Genomic DNA, 16,678 nt, shown 5'->3' with positions numbered 1-16,678 from the left:
GAGAGGACTGGTTAATCGGCACTTACAAGCTGACACCTTATATGTCCCTGTAGTCAATGATCTGGGTTGCATAACAGTGCCAGGCTGTGGCCTTTATGTGCCCTTGGACTCAGTGGATGGATTAAGCAGCATCTTCAGCTGCTACCCTCATATGCCACCCTGGTTCAGCTCCCCTTCCCCAATCCCCACTTTCGCAGCACAATCATTGTAATAGTAACCCACCCAATGGGCAAACCCCACAGAATTTTGAGACACTACAGGGCTCTTTAGCTTAGGCACAAGAAGCATTGTTGCAGAGTGAATGGGGAAGCCAAAACAACACCACTGAGGAAGAGTGAATGGAAGAAAAAGAGAAGCAACCAGTGCAACAATGAAAATTATTTATTTCTGGGTAGTGAATATATACTTAACAGTTACAATAATAAACTGAACTGATTACAAATGTTAGGGCTAGCAAACCATATGACTAATTACAGATGGCAAGATTAGGAGGCTATGCCTAGACAAAGAGAGAGAGCAAGAGAAGGAGAGATTTCACTACTCCATGGAGCTTGCACTAACGAGGTTTCCCAGATGGTGATGGTCCACAAGATAAGAGACAAGCAGAGCCCCCAACATGATCAGGGAGGAGATGATGAAGTCTCAATGGAACTGATGTAGAGTTTTCATCAAGGCATCAGAACAGTTTTTTGAGCAAGGGTAGGTGTTTTTGTAGGGACAGGACAATAGTTCAAGAAGAACGCTGGATTTGATTATGGGTAAACAGAAATGAGACAATAGCTAGAGATCATGCCTGGCTATGGTAATGTTCCTTAAAAGAGCTCACAGTGCAACTAGGCAGTTTCAGTAGTTTGGATATCAATAGGATCCATTACTAGAATTGGTCTGCTAATCACTAATTTGGGTGTGAGCGGGCCTCGGTTCATTAGCATCTGGAGCAGAGATTTCCCATCAGGCAGTGCTTTTTTTTCTTTCGGTATCCCATAGTTCAGTACAGTTCCTGATTTGAAATAGGTGTTCTCTAGTCAGTGTGCTAATAGAGATGTCTTTCTGTTCTGTCTTCAATACAAATGAGGCTGGGGATGTTTCCTTAATCCAATCCCCCTTATTGGTGGGATTTAGGTGTGCCTACCCCTGGCAGTTTGTGTTTTGCCTTTTGGTTCCCACAGAGAGTCCAGGTGGGGTTGGGGTTGTCTTTCACGAATATTACTCCCTGGCTCTCCAAAAGCACAGAACTGACAGGTGGTCATGCTCTGGCTCCCCCACATAATTTATAAATTTGCACACATTGAAGAATCAGGGCCAAGAAAATCAAAGTTAAGACAGCAAAATACATCGTATAACAAACCACAATAAGGTTTCTTTTCCTCTGTGGAAATTCTCGGAGGCAGAAGGTAAAATCGTTCCTATAACTGAAGATTTCATGTACTGAGTTAGTGGTTACATGGAAGATTTATTTGGATTTATTTATAGGACACCGGAGTGAGTGGGAAAGGGTTTTATAAGTGGGAATATAATATTAATTGTAAGCTGTAGTAGTTGTTTGTAAATTAATTAAATAATCAAACTCTTGAGTTAATTTTAGGAAACTGTGAAAAAAAGATGGAGTATTATTGTGATACATTTTGTTTACTTTTATATTAAAATAGTATTTTTGCTCATTTTCTGAAACAATTTAGAAATTTTTTAAAATGCGAGAATATGATCAACAATCTTGCTTCCATGTGCAATCCCATTGAGGACTAATACATTTTTAAATATTGAACAATTTGGGCAAAATTTTATACAAGATCTATTTTAAAATTCATACATATCTGTGTGTTACCAATACATGTTGAAGATACCATAACACCATATTATCAGGCGATCTTACTTTTGTTTGTGTCATATCTCTCTTCTAGATACCTCATTACATGTTCAGACGAATTCTGGAAAATTGATGTCATATTATACCTATACTATAACTGTACATCTCTGAGTGCCATTATTATGCTTTCCAGAATATACACAATCACGGATATTCTGTACTGTATATAATCTAGTATGATATAAAATTTTCTCTACCTTGTTTCCGAAACATATTACTGCAAAGATTCCTAAAACAGCTCAGTGATTTGTTTTACCCTTCTTATTTTCCTTCACCAGCCCACTGACTCTACCATTTTAAAAGCCAGACCAATTTAAAAAAAAAAATCAATCTCTAAAGCATTTTAGAGGTATAAACCAAAAAGAAGAAAAAAAAGGAAAAGAAGTAATTAACTTCCAGACACAGGATATATTGTAGTACATTGAAGCCGTGTCTACACGTGCACGCTACTTCGAAGTAGCGGCACTAACGTCGAAATAGCGCCCGTCACGGCTACACGTGTTGGGAGCTATTTCGATGTTAACTTCAACGTTAGGCAGCGAGACGTCGAAGCCGCTAACCCCATGAGGGGATAGGAATAGCGCTCTACTTCGACGTTCAACGTAGAAGTAGGGACCGTGTAGTTGTTGCGCGTCCCGCAACATCGAAATTGCGGGGTCCTCCATGGCGGCCATCATCTGAGGGGTTGAGAGACACTCTCTCCAGCCCCTCAGCTCAATGGTGGCCGCGTGGAGCGGCCCCTTAAAGGTCCCCTCCCCCTCCCTTTCCTGTGCAGGAATCTGAGAGAATGTGCAGGTGGCAGCCCAGACACTCGGCCAGCCTGCACGTCTCTGAGCCACCACTGTTTGCCACCCCAGCTGCGATGGCCGCCTGGCAGCACCACCACGGGACCACCCCCCAAGGGGAGCCAGGGCTCGCGGGCTGGCAGCCAGGGCGGAAAGCGGCAGCGGGGCCCCTCCTGGACAGAGGCCGAGCTTCAGGACCTGCTGGGGCTCTGGAGCGAGGAGGAGGTGCTCCAGGTAATGGGGAGCAAGAGGCGGAACGCGGATGCGTTCACTCGGCTGGCCGAGGGCCTGGCCGCCCAGGGTCACCCTGCCCGCACTCCGGACCATGTCCGGAGTAAAGTCAAAGAGCTGCGGCAGGGTTACGCCTGGGCCCAGGATGCGGCCGGCCGATCTGGGGCTGCCCCCGTCACTTGCCCCTTTTACAGGGAGCTCAGGGACATTCTGGGCCCCCGGCACACCTCCTCCCCTCCGGCCACTCTTGATACCTCAGCTGCGGAGCCCCAGCAGGCCCCGGAGCCGGAGTCCGCCCCGGAGGTAAGCCCCACACCCTGGGGGTCCCCCCTGGAGCCCACCCCCGGGGCACCGGAGCAGGAGGAGGAGGAGGAGGAGGGGGACTCCTCCTCCACCGACACCGGGCTCCAGATCCTCCTCCTGCCATCCCGGAGCAGCAGCCGGGCGTCCGCCCCCCGGGTGTCCCCCGACCGTGGGAGTGGACCTACAGGTATGTACCCCGCCTGGTGTACACCACCGGGGTTGAGGTGCGGGGGTAATAGATATGTGGCCAGGGCCCTCCACATGCCCAGATGGCCATGGCCCCAAGGACAGCAGTGCCATGTCCCTCACAGGAGTGCATCAGCCCCTGCCCCCCACCCCAGCACGACAGTGCCATGCCCCATCCCTAGGGCTGGGGGGAGCGGAACCTCTAGGGTCCCCCGGGAGGAGGGGGTGGGACACCCCGCAGCAGCAGCAGCAGCAGCAGCATGCGATGGAGTGAGGGGAGTGCAAATGTGAGTCTCAGGCTAGATATAAGCAACAAGCTGAATAGCTCCCAGTGGCTAAGGATGATCCTGGGGCTACAACTGGCAGGTTACACCTCTACCCTGAACAAAGAGGAGGGAGGAGCCAAGCTGGCTGTGAATCGGGGGGGGCTGCAGGTCGAGGCTAGGGGAAGGGAGTGCTGGAAGGCAGGCAGCCTGAGGAGGGGGAAAACTACACCCCAGAGGGGCACCCCTTGGGGTCTTCTCCCCAGGACAGGTTGGAAGGACTGTCTCTGACTGCTATACTGTCACTTCTGGGAGAAACTGAGCATCTGTTGCCTAAGAAACCTCTCCTGTCAGACCCTGCTGAGTGAAGTAAAAGTCACTCCCGCCGGGGGACAGGGTGCAGTGCAGGGGGACCCTTGAACCCCATCACAGCAGCATCTCCTGGGGACGGGGATGGGGAACCTGCAGCACAGGTGAGGGGACAAGGGCCACGGCTTGGGGCCCACACTAATGCCTGCCTCCACTCTTCTTCCCCCCCTCCTGTGTTCCGCAGCTGCACCATCGGAAGTACCGGAGAGCGCCGGCAAGGCGTCAGTGGTCCCGGAATCCCCTCCGGGGCAATTGCTCCAGGCCAGCCCCTCGGCGGAGGACCGACCAGCCCCACGGCAGGCAAGACGGCGGACCCAGCACCACCACCCAACGGCGACGGACCCCCAGCTGCTGGCCCTCCACCGCCAGCAGCTGGAGGTCGCGGAGCAGCGCCTGCGGGTGGAGCAACGCCGCCTCCATCTCCAGGAGCGGGCGCTGGCCTGGCGCCAAGAGGCATGGGGGGCCTACATGGAGACCTTCAACTGGCTAGTGGACTATCTGGCCCCCCATGCCGCGCCAACCGCCGCTGCGCCCTCCCTGAGTGCTCCACCTGCCGCGCCACCCGCTGCTCCGCTCGTTGCCGCGCCGTCCGCCATTGCCCCGCCACCGAGGGCCGGACCGCCGAGGGAGACCTGGGGCCAGCTGAGACTTGCCGGACGTATCTGCCGGTCCGCCCGGCCCCAAGCCAGCCCCAGACAGGGCTGCGGCCGAGGCGGGGCTCCCGGCCTCCCACCCCCAGTGCCGGACTATAGGGGAGTGGGGCCCAGGACGTGCCCCTCCCCCTTGTATATAGTTTGGACTTATTCATTTGTGCCCCCCGTTTGCCCCGTGTCCCCCCCCATGTAAATAGTTCTCCCCTTCCTTGCAATCCCTGGGGTTTTTTTGTATATATATGCATACTTTTTTATTTTTCACTTATAATAGTTAGAAGTTCTTGTATATAGTTTGGTATTAGTTAAAAGAACAGTTAAAAGAAAACCAGTTTGATTTTACAAACAAGTGCGTGCTTTTATTTATCCAGGAAAAGTGTCGGGGGGGTGCTGTTGGGTGCTCCGTGGTGTGGGCGTAGGGGCAGGGAGTGTTGTGGAGGAAGGCGGGGGGGCGCAGTGGGGGGCCTGGCAGAGTTCACCCCGCGGCCTCATCGAAGTGGGCCCACAGGGCCTCCCGGACCCGGGTCCCTTCGGGGTCCACCTGGCGACTGGGGGCAGCAGGTGGCTGCACATCAGCCCTGCCGGCCTCCACAGCCCAGCCCTGAAAAAAGGCCTCCCCCTGGCTCTCCACCAGATTATGTAGGGCGCAGCAGGCACCCACAATCTGGGGCATGTTGTTGGGGCCCGCATCCAAGCGGGTCAGGAGACATCTCCAGCGCCCTTTGAGGCGGCCAAATGAGCGCTCCACCACCTGGCGCATGTGGTTCAGGCGCTGGTTGAAGTGCTCCTGGCTGGCAGAGAGATGGCCCATGTACGGGTGCATGAGCCAGGGCCGGAGGGGGTATGCCACATCTGCGATGACACAGGGGCATGGTGGTGTCCTCCACAGGGATCTCCCGCTGGGGGATGTAGGTCCCCGCCTCCAGCCGGCAGCACAGGCCCGAGTTCCGGAAAACCCGGGCGTCGTGGGTGCTGCCAGGCTAGCCCACATAAACGTCCTGGAAATGGCCCCGGCTGTCCACCAAGGCCTGGAGGACCACTGAGTGGTAGCCCTTGCGGTTGATGTAGCATCCTCCACTGTGCTCCGGGGCGCAGATGGGGATGTGAGTCCCATCCAGAGCCCCGAAGCAATTGGGGAAGCCCAGCGTGGCAAAGCTCGTGATGGTGGCATCTGGGTCCCCCAGCCTCACGAGCCTGTGGAGGAGCATGGCGTTGATGGCGTGCACGACCTGCAGGGGAAGCACATGGGAGAGCACCAATGAGGGGTGAGCAGGGGGTGCGTGGCCCTGCCCTGCCAGGGCCCCCCTGCCCTCCCCTGTCCTGCCCTGCCCTGCCCTCCCCTCCCCTGCCAGGGCCCCCCTCCCCTCCCCTGCCCTCCCAGAGCTGCCTCCCCCTCCCCGCGTGGGTCCTCTTACCTCCATGAGGACTGCCCCAACGGTGGCCTTGCTGACACCAAACTGCTGTCCCACGGATCGGTAGCTGTCTGGAGTGGCCAGCTTCCAGACAGCAATGCCGACCCGTTTCTCCACTGGGAGGGCACGCCGCATGGCTGTGTCCTGGTGCCGGAGTGCGGGGGTGAGCCACTGGCACAGCTCCATAAATGTCTGCCGGCTCATCCTAAAGTTCCTGAGCCAGCAGTCGTCGTCCCACTCCTCAAGCACCAGCCGCTCCCTCCAGTCGGTGCTGGTGGGGTAGCTCCACAGGCGGCGGCGTGTGAGGCTGGGAGGGGTTCGGGGTGCTGGACGGTTGGGGGTTGAGTCCTGCTCCCCTGCGGGCCGCTCCTCCTCCGGTGTGGCAAGGAGGTGCTCAGCTGCCTCCCGCATGGCATGGATCAGGGCGAGCCCTGCTCCTGCAGGGAGGGCTGTGTGGACCTCTGGCTGCTGCTGCTGCTGCTGCTGCTGCTGCTGCTGCTGCTGCTGCTGGGGGTCCATGACTGCGTTGCCTGAGGTCTGCATGCCTATGGCTCTTCAGACCGCGTGCTGTGCAGGCTGAGCGTGTCTGGGAGGGCCCTTTAAGGGAGCGGCTAGCTGTTGCCCCGGAAGCGCTAGTCCGCCCTGTGACCCTGTCTGCAGCTGTGCCTGGCATCCCTATTTCGATGTGTGCTACTTTGGCGTATAGACGTTCCCTCGCGGCGCCTATTTCGATGTGGTGCTGCGCAACGTCGATGTTGAACGTCGACATTGCCAGCCCTGGAGGACGTGTAGACGTTATTCATCGAAATAGCCTATTTTGATGTCGCCACATCGAAATAGGCTACTTCGATGTAGGGTTCACGTGTAGACGTAGCCTGAGAGGGTTTTGCCCCTAATAAATATACACACCGAAATAGAATTTTGGAGGAAAACTTAGCATTATTGCATAGCTGAAAAGTTCAGTGTGCCATGCAGTCCCAGTGCATAAATTCTGGGCATGGGCAATGGACGACTGAAAAGTACATCTATACAAGACAATTTATACTTACATCTTTTCCCTACATTTCATTCAATCTTTATTCTTTATGACAATTATAAAATGTGAAATACAGAGTACACAGGAATCCAGCATGTAGATGTTAGTTGCATGTCAAAACACTTTCTAAAAGAAGTTATACATTCGATGAATGCAAGGTCTACAGTCTCAAAATTATAATAGCCCAGCCATGTGTTTAAAAGTATATGTTTTTTCTCTGAGAAAGATCATCAAAGGGCTTAATGTATTTTGCAAATTACTGCTATAATGATTCCATTTACAGAGAATGCAATTTGCTAGTCTATTTTCATAATGAATGGGAGCCTAATGAATCACACAGGCTTCAGCAAAAATATGGGACATCTTAGAACTGAGCTGGAAAATTATGATAAAAGTTTGGATTATAATGGAGAGTGGATTTTCTTGACATGCTCTCCTTTGTCAACTTTTTGATCAAATATTTATATTTTCATTATCCTTATAGGTTCTACCAACTCCCTGAGAATACAAGAAGGGTCTTTGAGCCATGGAGATAGCCTAGAGAAGACTGTCAGTCACCCATTCCATATACATCTGCCTGAAGGGAGTAAGGCTGGAATGAGCACAGAACCTATGGTGGGAGATCGAGAGAGATGCTCTTATGGAACATGTACCCTTCATTCCTTGTACTGTACGTTGAACCGTAAGGCAATTATCTGTATGTTTGGGCTGCATGTGGGTTGAATTCAGGGTGGAAGATTTAAAAGAGAGGAAGAGATGAAAGGAGAGATAGATCCCTCTGTTTTTTTTCTTTCACTGGAGACTTTATATTTATTTGTGTTATTTTCGTTAATTTAAAATAAAGATGAACTAGAGTGAAAGTGCAGGGCTGAGTATAGAATAACATAGGTCTTCTAGTGGTCTGACTTCAATTAACCTCACTCTCCAATGTAGTTGACTGTCAACATCTTGCAAACTGAACAGCAGGAATCGGTTCACAACCTGAAGGGATTTTTTGACAGATTGACCATATTTTTCTTGCATTTCCCACTAAGAAGGAGGTGCATGCCATTTCCATACCAGACAAAACCATTGATCAATCAAATCCTCTATTTCATGCTTCAAAGGAAGGCAAAATCCCTTCATGATGTGTTTGGCTTCTTATGAAATGCTGTTCTATGGGAGGAAAATTCCTTCTTGACCCCATTAAGTAATCAGTTTATGGCCGGACTCAGTAAGATTCATATCCATTGAAACATTTTAATGAAGATTAACTTTACTGAAAAGGTTAATAGTATTCATATAACATTTTTGATCATTTATTGAAGTTTTCTAAATTGTTTGTCTCTATGGTCCTATAACATTACTTGTATTTTCAAGCACAAAAATTCTCTTCTCTTCTTAAGGAGAGTACCACCTAAAGTCTCTCTTCTTCCTGATCACCACCCTCCAATTGTTCAACAGGATTACTACCCAGCTTGGATGTAAGTCTTCTGAGTATCCAGATAGCCAAAAAATCCGAGGAAGTTCATGCAATTTGAGCAGTGGGTCTCCCCATTTCTTCGCTATGGGTGAGGGGTAGTGATATAAACCCAGACGGAGAAGAAATTGTGTAAGATTTTGCTTGCAGCATTCATCTGTATTTTCTTGTGGACCCCGTCCTGTGGGTTTTGCCATGTAAGCGGTAGTTTCCCTTTAAAGTACATCTTAGCTGAAAGAATGCTGTCAAATTACAGATGCTTGCTTAACCCTGACTAAAGCTGTGTTCATCTGTCCCCATTACATTGTACACACCATCTATTTTTTTTTTTTACTTTAGTGTCTGCTAGCTCCCTGGGTACTGATCTGATTTTTAGCAGTCTATAATTTCCAGAATTACTTTTATCTCTTTTATTAAAGGGAAGATAACATTCACCCTCTTCCACTGCTCAGAGAAAGTTGTTGGGTTTCAAGAATAAGTTGTATGTTTTGCTAGACATTTAGCTACCTCATTCTTTATTTCAAAATTCAGAAGTCCCCAGTTTCTCCTTGGGAATTACTCTATTGCCTTCTTCCTCTCGTATCCCCTTTCCTCCCCCAACACCCCCCCCCCCAAAAAAAAAGAAAGAAAATAGTTTTGGAGCCTCTCTTTTTGATATGTTTATCTCCAGAGCACAGTAACATTACAATAGTCATTTCACTGTCACCTCTTTTTACTTGATTATAAGGAGCAAGAATAGTAAAAATCATAGGGAAGGGAAATCCTATACAGTCACCTTCAGGCCAGCAGGCAAGCAATTGTATCAGCAACCCCCTGTGAGTGCAGGCAAGGAAGCATGGATCCTGACTAGACTGAAGATACAAGAAAATTAGTGATGCCGAAAGTGGGGAGTGGTAGAACATGGAGCATGATAGCAGTTGGAGCCACCCTCATTGGATTCGCTCTCTCCCAGTTACACACAGAGGTCTCTGTAGTGGGACCCACAATCCATGTTTTCTTGGATAACAGAGGGGAATCTTCCTGTATTTTTTCACCTCTGGATAGAACTGCAACTAAATTGCACTTCAGTACCACCCATCAGTCAGTGCAACTGCTTTTCTATTCTTGTACAAAAGCCTAGAGATTGTAATTATATGCTACGAGATAGGGTGGTGGAGTGGGATGAACCAGCCAGTGGTGGCTTCAGCTTTTTTAATTACCTCCTTGTACTGTATATCAGCACTACCTCCACTCAAAACAGATAGCCAGAAGTGGCCTGCTAGCTAAACAGTACCTCCTTCCTTTGCCTGGAATCACATATTAGGTCCCCCAAACCATAATACATCCCTATAAATACCTTCCCCTTTCATTCCTCCAGTCCTAACAACGACAACAACAACAGCCCAGCAGCCATCAGCTTGGCCACCCCTTCTGCTCCAACCACATAACCGTAAACATTAAAAACACTACTTGTGAAGTAAGTCCAAAGGCAAGACAAAAGTGTTGGAGCAGGTGTATAGGTGCATCTGCTTGGGATCTCCTCCTACATCTGATGTGTTGCCCAAACAGAGCACGTTAGATGATGAGCTCACCATCACCACCACCTAGTATCTCAATATGGCAAAGTCTATTTGCCCAGACTGTGGTTACTTGGGAAGAAACTCTCATTTAGGCATCTTAGGGTGTGGCCAATCAATCAGCAAACCTGGAAGCTGAATCCTATTGAAAATCTGATTTACAGAATTCATCTGCTCACCATCCACCAAAGTGCAGGCCAGATTTTTCAGTTGTAAAAATAACATATGAGTTCCTTTGAGGTGACCAAGAGTAATTTTTATTGCCTATTAAACAAAGGATAGTATCCAACTTTGGTATAAAATGGAAACTGTCCTTGGGGCATTTTGGAAAATAACAAAGGGACACTTCCTGTTATGTGTCATCATAGTCTACTCAGTCTACATCAGAGGAGCAATTTAGGATTTAAAGCTGGTTGAGGAGGTGAAAGCAGAATTTGGCCCAGAATATTTCCTTTTCAGTTATTACATACCCAAGGGCTGTCACATCACTGTTTGTAGAGTAAAACAGAACCACTAGAAGTTACATTTTTGTAAATTTTCCATGATTCCTGATATCTCTGTTCTGTGTGCTTCTCCATCATGGAAATATGAACATTTTTAACATGTTTCCTCTCCCTACCCATATACACCGTACCTGAAAGTATTGCTTCAGACTGTTATTAGTAATACTTATATTAGAACCTTTTCTTTTTGTTTGTTTGTTTGTTTGGTTGGTTTGTTTTGTTTTGTTTTTGCTAGCTGCATGCAGTTATCACAACTCTTTCCTATAGAGTGTATAGTGAACATTTCATTGGAACTATATGTGTGGTGGGATACTTAAAAGTGCTCAGCAATAGCCATAGTTTTATACTATTGTTAGGATTACTTATATTAGAGCTTCTGTGCTTGCCGGCTGCATGCAAACTGCTCCCAGTGAACTCAGCAGGAGTTTTAGAACCTCCTCATCTCCATCTGCAGTTTGCACATATAAAAAGGAGAGTGGACACTTGGATGGGCAATGCCTACAAGCTGCTGAATCCAGACTATACTATTGGCTCTTTATGCCTCTGCTAGCCAAAGGAGGAAAAGGGGAGAGAGAAAAAGAAAATGTGAAGAGAAAAATGGTTCTTTTAATGGAATAATAATAATAATAACAATAATAATAATAACAACTATTATTATGATTGTAATACTTATTGATGATGATGATTATTATTATTATTATTCATTCATTTGTCCTAACATTCACCTCTCCAACCAGGCAGGAGATTCCTTCTGAATGATCCTCAGAAGCAATCCAGATTTCCAAAGGTAACCTTGGTTTCTTATGGGGATGGGGAATGAGGGTGACTAGAAAGGCTTGGTTTTGACTACCCATTGCTAAAGTCCAAAATGGTCCAACAGGTTCTTTTTATCCCTTCAACCCACCACCCTGAGGTGAAGTAGAGTAAGAATGGCTTCAGTGTGTCCTGTTTGCTTATCACTATGTACCATGTTGAAGAACTTTATATATTTCCTGCATAAAACTTTGGGACATAGCTCTTCTGCTTTGTATCTTCAAACTATACATAAGTCTGAACATCATGTAAATATCAAGGCCACCCAACCCTGGTAAAAATGTAAGAATTAGTAGTTCTTTAAATGGAAACTTACACACTCCATACCGAATCACTGGGTAATATATATTACTCTCAGTTTGTCAGTTAGGAATACATAATCCATTTTTACAGGCATTTGGAAACATGTTTGCAAATTTTCTAAATACATGTTTACCTAGACATGCAGGTCTTCTAAAGTCACAAAATATATTTTGTGTTATATTGTGCACTGTACAAGTGCTAGTGAGTGCAAATAAGTCTGAAAAAATATAGCTTTTCTCCTACAAAGGATACAGAATTTTTCACGTGAAGAAGGATTTGTTTATAAAGGTATTGGTTAATATTAAGATATTGAACTAATAGCATAAATAGGCACATAAATAACTTTATGAAAGTTATATTTCCCTCCAGCGTTTTAGGCTGAAACTGCTGGTTGAAATTTGTCATCAATACATTGTTCTTGAACAGGAACGACAGCTTATCATGAATTTATGGAAGAGTAGACTTATTTATCTTACCTTTATCCTACTTGTTCAACACTTTAAGCTTATCAGAAAATATTGGGTCAATTCTCTGTCTTCAAAAGCAGTGACATCATTCTTTAATTTGAAGGGAATGATAAGTTTTTCCTTTAAAGAACAGTATTTCACACTTCCCAAGCCATTTCACTCAGTGCACTATATATAAATAGCGCGCGCGCGCACACACACGCACAAAAAACTGCATTATGAACCATGGTTTGGCATTTGCTACACAGAGGAACCTACTAATAAATGTATAGCCAAAAAGGGATTGTATGACAGAAATAGTTTATCCGTATTCTTTCATTGCCACAGACTCATGAAAAGACTGTTGTTGTATCTGGTCTTTGCAACAGGAAACAAGAAGGAGCTTAACAGGACATGGCCTCAAAATATATTCTGCATAGCTCTGTACATAGAACAGCACCACCAACAACCACTCCATACATGTCCTTAGCATAGATGAACCCTAGTAACAGTAGGAATTGTCTAGATTGGGGCTAGTGCTGGCCAAAATATTAGTGCACAATAAGTTTGCATGCCAATACACTTTCCCTGGAAATGGAACAGTTCTGATCAGTGAAGGATGCAGATGGTCCTGCCAGGTCGAAACTGTAAACTTACACTTGTATGTATAACTATGTCATTCAGAGTTGCCAAAAATCTACACCATTGATTGCTGAAGTTAAAAGACCTAACTCCCAGGATGGACAGAGCTCAATTGATGGGAAGGTCTATTCCTTATAGAAGCAGATTAACCACACCTTTATCTCTCCCATTGCTTCTTCATTGAATTGCTACAGCAGAGCAGCTGCAACTGTGCAGCATTATAATAAGAATACATCTTCCTTCAGAATGGAAAGACTTTGACTTAAAAATCATTGGGGAAAACCAGGGACTTGTAAGATGACTTCCCAAAATTCCTTCCAGCTCTATATTTCTATTGTTTTATTTTTGCAGATCTGATTGTACCTTTCCAGGACACCTCTATATCAGCTTATGGGGGTCACCTTGATGCCTCCCATATGAGAATCAGATGATGTGGCTGCCCTCTTCTTTCAGACTGACAGAACTTTTTCTAACTGGCATATCTGGGTGGAAGCCTGAGTCTGGATACTTTAAGGGAACTGCATTGTTTTGACTCACTGGCTGACCAATAAGGTAATATAGAATCTGTTTTGTGCTGGCTTGGTAAATATAAATATTGGAATAATCACGAGCTTTGGAGATTGGCCATCCCATTTTTTACAGTGCATCCTAATGGAGTGGCCTCAACTGACTCCCCTGGGATCCTGGTTATCACATTTCCACTTTCCCATAGCAGTTCTCTCCCCATTGAAAGACGTGGAAGGCATGCAGGAAACTTCATCCATGTCCATTTAAGGAATACATCTACTGCACATATTGGCTATGTCTACACTAGCCAAAAATTCGAAATGGCCATGCAAATGGCCATTTCGAATTTTACTAATGAAGCGCTGAAATACATATTCAGCGCCTCATTAGCATGTGGGATGCCGTGGCACTTCGAAATTGACGCGGCTCGCCACCACGCAGCTCATCCAAACGGGGCTCCTTTTCAAAAGGACCCCGCCTACTTCGAAGTCCCCTTATTCCTATGAGCAGATGGGAATAAGGGGACTTCGAAGTAGCCGGGGTCCTTTCGAAAAGGACCCCTGTCTGGACAAGCCGTGTGGCTGCAAGCTGCATCAATTTTGAAGTGCCGCGGTCGCCCACATGCTAAAGAGGCACTGAATATGTATTTCAGCGCTTCATTAGTAAGCTTCGAAATGGCCATTTGCATGGCCATTTCGAAGTTTTTGGCTAGTGTAGACATGGCCATTCAGTCAGCAATTTTATAAAGGTAATAAAAGGAGCCATGTTTGTAAAATGAAATTTAAACAAAGTCATAATGATATGCCTACTTGGAATGAAATAAGAAAGTGAGAAAGGGCAGGAATTTGCAACAGGTGCCGTAACTATTGACTATTTTGAATGATAGCTGATGACAGAAAAAGGGAGAGAGAGAGAAATAGAGAGAAAAGAGATGTTCCACATCAGCAGTTTTGGGTTGGATGGATCAACACATCTTCCTTTACTAGATATCTTGCTACAAAAATCTAATGAGGAAGTGCTTTGCTTTAAATACCAAAAACAATATAAAAAGTATTTTCTCTTGATCCAGTGTTTAACAGCCTCAGAGTAAAACACACTTTAATGAATTCATTGTTGGGTTATGATTTTATTGGCCCCATTCCTCTATGATCTTGGAGAAAAAAAACATTCTGTGGGAAGCAGAATAATGTCATTTAAGAAAAGGCATACATTTTTCATTGCTAGAAAAGGAGAGTGAAAAATATTTACCTGTTTTAAAAAGGCAACACAATGAAATATATTTAATCATGTCCATTCTGTGCCTTATAGGAGAGAGCATAAAATGTAAGATTTGAACACTGCACATTTCTGGAGTATTCAATACTTGAATTCAGAGCCGTATTTCAAAGATTGAGCCCTGTCTTTACAATACATGGAGACTACATTTACACTACCATGGAACATCAACCAGCTCAGGATCAATCTTTGAGGCTCAATTTCACTTGTCTAGTTTGACTGGCGAAATGAAACTCTCATGGGTCGCAGTCAACCCCTGTGCTCCTCCTGAGATGCAGGGAGTAAGGGAGGTTGAAGGGAGAAACTATCCCATTGACCTTCCCCTTTATAGACAGGCAAGTTAGCTGAGTGCAGATATGTTGATTTTAGCTACCCAATTAGCATAGCTAGAATTGCGTGTCTGTGGTTGGCTTTCTTACTGTAGTATAGACATAGCCTGAGCAATGCTACTGTGATACCTAAATATTCCTTTCTTGGTTTTTATCACTAATACAGGTTGAATTTCTGTAATCCAGAACTCTTTCATCTGCAAACATCCATAATCCAGCATGATTTAAGTTAGCTGGATGACCACTTATCATGGCTATGGCCGAGTTTCATGTGGTCCCATAAAGTTTGTTTACAGCCACAAGTCCTGGCTCTCAGTGTTCTGTGCTGTTCTTTAGCTGTCACTTACTGCTAAATGTCTTCTCACCCAGTGAGCAATGAAAGTGTTGGTAATGCTACTAGACAAGATTGACCTTCCAAGGTCCAGCAAATTTTCTCAGCTGGGACCAATCAGATTAGAGAGGTTCAACCTGTGTATTTTGCCATGTTTTTGCACAGAAAACATACTATTGGAGGCAGAAAAATGTTATTTAAGTGTGAAGTAGCATTTCAGTTATTGAAAGAGTCATTGTGCCCTTTTCATGATAAAAATAAAATAAATATGCTGTCTTTACTCCTATTACGTATCAGTCTGCTTTCACTTGTTTTTATAAATACCTATTTAACAGATTTTTCTACCCAGGGAAAAACCATGAGTTTTTTTCACTTTAAAATAGCTTAACAAATGTTGAATCTAAGTATCACAGATTTCAGAAATGGGAAGCTTCTGTAATGACATCTAGTCCAACCCAGTCCAATAAGATGTTTTGTTACAGTATTTGGTTCAAACTACTTAAAATATTTCATGCTGTGGGGCTTCTGGCATATGCCTCGGGAGATTAGTTCATGAGTAAATAGGTCTCATTTTTAAGAATTTCTCCCCTGCTATTGGAAATGTTTTGATGTTTCTGAATCTAAGAATGAAGAATGAGGCTTGGAGTTGGGTTAGAAGTTTCTAAAATTCAGTTTTTTCCTTATCTTGTTGAGTTTTCCCTCCACACATTCCAGCTATTATCATCAGCTTGACTTTGGTGTCAGTGGGAATAGGCAGGAGGCTGGCCTACTAATCAGACTTTACTCACTAGGAAATTATGAAAAAACAGGGGGATGGCCTAATTCAGGAAGCTATTTTGGTAGAGAACTTGGGACATTCAGCCAGGGTGGGAGGTCTGCCAGTTCAGTTTGGCAGCAGTTATTTTTTCCACACAAAGCCTGGTTTCTTCCTCTTCTGGTCTCAGTGACAGTAGTATTCAGAGACTATAATAGCCTCCGTTCCTAGGCAGGAGGAGAGAGCCCTACAAAAGTGGAATCCTGTTTGCTGAGGGGATAACACAATTAAAGGATGGGGATTTCAATCAGTTAACTGAGGATCTGTGAACTAATTTTCTCTTACTTCTGTTTGGAATAATATTTAGAAGATGCAGGGGACATGAGAGTGGAGAAGTTTTCTGCATTTGTGCCCTGGTAGTGCCTAATGTCATCCTTTAATTCTCTCAAGGTGGCTATATCTGCCTTGGAATATCCAGCACCCTAAGACAGTTGAGGATTGCATGGCTTTGTTAGATGCTGATGTTGTGGAGGTACACCAGTTTCTTGTGCAGTTCCCAAATCCCAAGCTATTTGCCTGGGAGTGGATAACCCCGTTTGCCTCCAACTAGACCCAAACTCCCTTTTTTCCCTTACATAGCCTTTGGGAAGGCAGGAAA

The 16,678-nt window shown here is 45.9% G+C and overlaps 1 long non-coding RNA gene across 1 annotated transcript; it reads left to right on the top strand.

Annotated features, from left to right (window-relative positions):
- The first annotated feature begins 8,487 nt into the window (after positions 1 to 8,487).
- Positions 8,488 to 13,211, top strand: LOC142005719 (uncharacterized). The gene is made up of 3 exons (XR_012643112.1): positions 8,488 to 8,565; positions 11,358 to 11,407; positions 13,176 to 13,211. It is a non-coding gene; the product is annotated as an uncharacterized LOC142005719 (long non-coding RNA).
- The last annotated feature ends 3,467 nt before the right edge of the window (positions 13,212 to 16,678 follow it).

This window comes from Carettochelys insculpta, chromosome 1 (genome assembly GCF_033958435.1).
Source record: "Carettochelys insculpta isolate YL-2023 chromosome 1, ASM3395843v1, whole genome shotgun sequence".
NCBI classification, from domain to species: Eukaryota; Metazoa; Chordata; order Testudines; family Carettochelyidae; genus Carettochelys; species Carettochelys insculpta.
This window is presented reverse-complemented; position numbering and strand designations above follow the sequence as displayed.